Below are 5,008 nucleotides of genomic sequence, written 5' to 3'. Positions count from 1 at the left end.
CTTGTCTAATATGAAAAACCCCTTTTACGGATTCGAAAACGGACTTAAAACGCTCAAGATACACCAAAAATGAACTTCCGGACGCGAACCGATGTGATGACCAGCAGCCCCATTTTTATTTTATTTTTAATTTTTGTTGTTTTGTGACTTGTCTTGACCCCTCTTGCATGCAAACCTTTATATCACACCCCATGCTTGACCCTTTCAATCCACCCTATATATACACCCCTATCCCCTTCATTAATCCTTGCTCATTCATCTCTTTCTCTTCCAATTCTCAACCATTCAAAGGTGTTCTTCATATTTTTTGGCAGTTTGACTTTCCAAAGTCAAACTGACCATAGTCTTACATTATAATCAATTTGTTAACACTTATTTATACTTGAAGATTGTTATACAACATATATATATAATAGCACCCTTTGTACCTTCGGTGGACATTTCTCCGGTCTCGGTCGGTTAAGTGTCCGGCCCATAAGACAAAGCTACATGGAGGACTCGTAGTAGTCCTTGATTATATATATTTTCCGCATCTAACCATCAAACTTGTTATACTTGTTTAACTTCTGCTCATCTTAGTTCTATTTTACATTTTGAGTTTCCATGGTTATGGGTTTGTAGAATCTAACCTCTGTCTTATCCCGAAACAAGATCCGAACCGGAAACCGAACTTTCATTTAAAGACTTTGTTGTTGACTTTTTGTATGTAAGACTTTGGTATTATTATTTATAAATTATTTTACAAGTTCTATGATGTTTGGACATGTGGTAACCATTCTTGGCCTTATTCCAAGATAAACACCGAACCAAACCGAACTAAACCAAGTCTACTCGCTTAAGACACACAAGTGTATTTTTAACCATTAAAGCTTATATATTTCTTTAAAAATACTTTATAAACTGATTTTAATTATTTTCTCAAAGTACTCGGAATTTGAATCCAACTTGATCCTATAACAAAGTTTGGACCGACTAAACCGAACACTCGCTTAACGGACGTTGTTAGTTCTAAAACAATAGAACTACATACTTGGTTAAGTCTCTTTAAGATTTATTGAGTTATCTCTTACATTTATTATTTTGGGAAAGTTGACTTTAGGTTTGGTCAAGTCACCAAGACCCGAACCGACCACCCGAACACTCGTTAAAACCCGTTTTAGTATCTATATTATAAAGGGACTTGCTTTCTTGCATTTTTACCCACCTTATTACTTAACATATGTTGAGTAAAATTAAGGGCTAGATACTTTAACCCGGTTTCAAGCAAACTTACATTTTTAAAGGACTATTATTATAATTTCTTAAATATTTACATTTTAAACCTTAAACTTTAAATTGTTTACATTTCTTATCATTTATTTTCGTTTAAAGACTTCCAAGACAACTTTTCTAATACAAGATTTCTTCTCCTTTAGGCTTCGTTCGTTAAACTTATCATTCCGGTTAATCTCCAAATCATCAAATCTTTCAAGTTTATTACTTGAATGCGAGTACTTTCATCCCCCGTTTTCACTCTTTTATATTTTGGGGGTGATATTGCAAACTTATTCAAATCCAAATAATTTATACTTGAGTCTTAAAACACAAACTTTATTGTATACTTTACTTAAATAAATGCTCGATTTGGTGATTATATGCTTATATGCTTGAGTGCTAATGTGTTTACCGCTTTTGGATGGTTGATTCATAAATCCGAGTATATCTGGCATCCCTTTATAGAAAGGTGTCGTTAATGTATTCTTATTAACGATTTCATACAAAATCCGAGTATATTTGGCATCCCCTTATAGAAAGGTGTCGTTAATGTATTTTTATTAGCGATTTCATTTATCTAAATTGTTGCTATTATTTATTGTTTTGTATACAAGCTGTCGAATTTCATATTATATATCTATTGTTCAAAAACTATGAAATGGCTCACCAACCTTTGTGTTGACAAAATCTATTTCAATGTTACAGGTTTGACTTTAGGTTGACTCGAGGACTTGAAGAAAAAACGTTATCGAGGCTATTAGGATATTAGCAAAACGAGCATTATATTATTTACTATGATTTGAATTCGGTTATTGTATGAACAAGTTATGTGACTCTTTGTGTTTTTATGAATTTAAATGAGTTGATTAAATATTGTCACTTAATAGTGTCGTGTGCGATGAACAATCGGTTGCGCCCCGATGTTTCCGTCATGGTCGGGGTGTGACAATTCGTGTTGTTGCCGGAGTTTATAGACACACGAAATGGAGAACAAGGCCGTTGGCGTTGGCGCTTAGTTCGCTTTTGTTTGATGCTTTGAAGAGCTCGATCTCGACTCATACCTGTAAGATGGTAAAATACTATTATTCATTATTCAATACTGAATAATAGTATTTTACCATCTTACAGGTATGAGTCAAGATCGAGCTCTTCAAATCATTAAATGAAAGCGCACCAAGCGCCAACGCCAACGGCCTTGTTCTCCATTTCGTGTGTCTATAAACTCCGGCAACAACACGAATGGCATCAACTGTTTGATTGATAACCCTACAATTGATCAATCACCCGAGATTTCAACACAAGAAGACGAAGACATGGCGAATTGTCTAATTATGTTAGCTCAAAGCGAAGAAAAAACCGATCAAATTCGTCCCTAAAACGAAAAATTAACACCCACTGACGACGATGAAAACTACGGTAATTATTATGCTTACGAGTGTAAAACGTGTAACCATTTGTTTCCTTCGTTTCAAGCGTCAGGTGGACACAAAGCGAGCCACAAGAAGGTGAAACTTAACGTGTCCAAACCTAGTTCTTTAAATATTCAGCCTTTATAAGAAGATATAGCTATTACTAGTACTAGTACTAATAATAGAGGTAAAGTTCATGAATGTTCGATATGCGGATTAGAGTTTTCGTCCGGGCAAGCGCTAGGGGGACACATGAGGAAACACAGGTTAATTCTGCCATCTGTAAACCGAACTGTATCCGTAACAAAAACATATCAATGAAAAAACTGTGAAAAAACCCTTTTGAATTAGATTTTGAACCCGAAGCCATAAAGATTTTGAATCTTTAACCATCATCAGATGTCATTGTACCATATGCCAATTGCAATATTTAAAAGATTTTAATGAAAATCAATAAATAAAATTTCTTCAAAAACAGCTTGTTTTATACCACTTTATTTATTAGTACACACAAACCTGAAATAGCTTGCCCCTTTACTCCAGCCAAGTGTTGCTTCAGTCTATTAATACCCCCTCCACGAAATTCTTTACCACAAAACGCTAACTTTTTTACCCAATTCATCCTGAAGTAGTTCAGTAACATATTTCCAAGTGATGTCTGTTTTCATACGATTGCTCGATTGAACACTAACCTGAGATGTCACAATGTATGAAGATAACCTATAAAGAATCCATTCATAAGTCATAAGAACATATTCATAACCCACTAGATAACCAAATTAATATTCACTAGATAACAACATAATCATAACATTAAACTTAAAGAAACAATCATAACATTATCAAGCATTAAAGAAACAATATCTAATGAAACAATCTGAATTAGTAACCAAATTAATTAATTTCAAAAAAACATGCAGTTTTCACTTTTCAACATACTAATTAACCGATTAACAGGTGCAGCTTACCGATTACAAGTTCTAATTGACGATTTGACGACGTTTGGTGGGAGCGGCGTGGGACTGAATAAGGGAATGGGAATTAGGGTTATAATATGTATCAATTTATTAACCCATTTATTCTTTCATCAAAATAACAAGACGTGAATACGCAAACACATCATAACGAATATCACTTTGGCACTATCAAAAGAACTTGGTTGGTATTGGTTCGGCTCATTACGGCATTGATGTGGTGCCGACACTCGGTATATGGTTACAGTACAAAAAAAAATATTCTATTGCAAAAAAAACTCCGTTTTCATCGGAACTTACACAACTTGTTGCGAATACAACTTCGTTTTAACGACATGACATATAAAAATATGAGCACGTTGTAACGGCATACTAAAGTTTTTAAAATATCGTATGCTAAAGATTACCAAAGAATCAATAACTTGAATGTATAAGTAATAACAAAAAACTATATGGGAAGAAAAACACATATTAAGGTACATACTAAAACCATGAAAACTTTGGGATGCTAAAGTGAAAAGTAAACAAAGTTTAGCAAAAAGAAATGTCATGGATCAAAACTAAAATAATTTAAAAACTTGGAGAGACTAAATTAAAACAATCTAAAATCCAAGGACTAAAGGTGCAAAATTATACTATATATTAAAGGAAACACTGTAGCAGTATGTTTCCTTTAATATATAGTATAATTTCTAATATAATATATACTTTTGATTTAAAAAAACACAAAAAAACAAACTTGCCGGTCTGACCGTCGGGTCACCGGTTCCGGCCCAACCGCCGCCCGTGAAAACCGGCCGGCCCATTAGAAAACGGATATTATAGCATGATCCGGACCGGTATTAGTGTCGGGTCCCGGTCCAACCGGCCAGGTTTAAAAACACTGGTTTCACTCAAGTTTCGAACATTAACATAAATATATGTTCATCTCTATATATTGTAATGAATGTATTATTGTTGTTATGAAAAAACTCTAAAATAACTAGAATTTATATATATATATATATATATATATATATATATATATATATATATATATGGTGGAGTTATAATAAGAAGTGAAGTGTGTCTAAAAAGTGTAAGAAGTAATTTGGTGCGTTAGATTTGGTAATCTGATGGTCTAGATGGAAAGTGTGTTTTATTTTAATACTTGTTTTATAACACTCTGGAGGCATAATTGTCTCAGTGTGTTATATTATATATGAAAACACTATCAATTTATAATTATCATTTTCTAATCCAACTTTAAAACACACCATAACAGTGTGTTTTAAATCGAAATAACCAAAATTTAAAAAAAAAAAACCACCAGATTTTAATCAAAATTTAAAGCACAACACCAAGAACGCCAAGAACATCAAGAAACAAAAA

The 5,008-nt window shown here is 33.2% G+C and overlaps 1 pseudogene; it reads left to right on the top strand.

Annotated features, from left to right (window-relative positions):
* Nucleotides 1–2,384: 2,384 nt before the first annotated feature.
* Nucleotides 2,385–2,984, top strand: LOC143595894 (zinc finger protein ZAT5-like; annotated as a pseudogene).
* The last annotated feature ends 2,024 nt before the right edge of the window (nt 2,985–5,008 follow it).

The sequence above is a fragment of the Bidens hawaiensis genome, unplaced genomic scaffold (genome assembly GCF_021521415.1).
Source record: "Bidens hawaiensis isolate Kalapana, Puna unplaced genomic scaffold, B.hawaiensis_p1.1 tig00045633_1, whole genome shotgun sequence".
Classification (NCBI taxonomy): Eukaryota; Viridiplantae; Streptophyta; class Magnoliopsida; order Asterales; family Asteraceae; genus Bidens; species Bidens hawaiensis.
The sequence above is the reverse complement of the archived record's forward strand: the minus strand, read 5'-3'. Positions and strand labels throughout refer to the sequence as shown.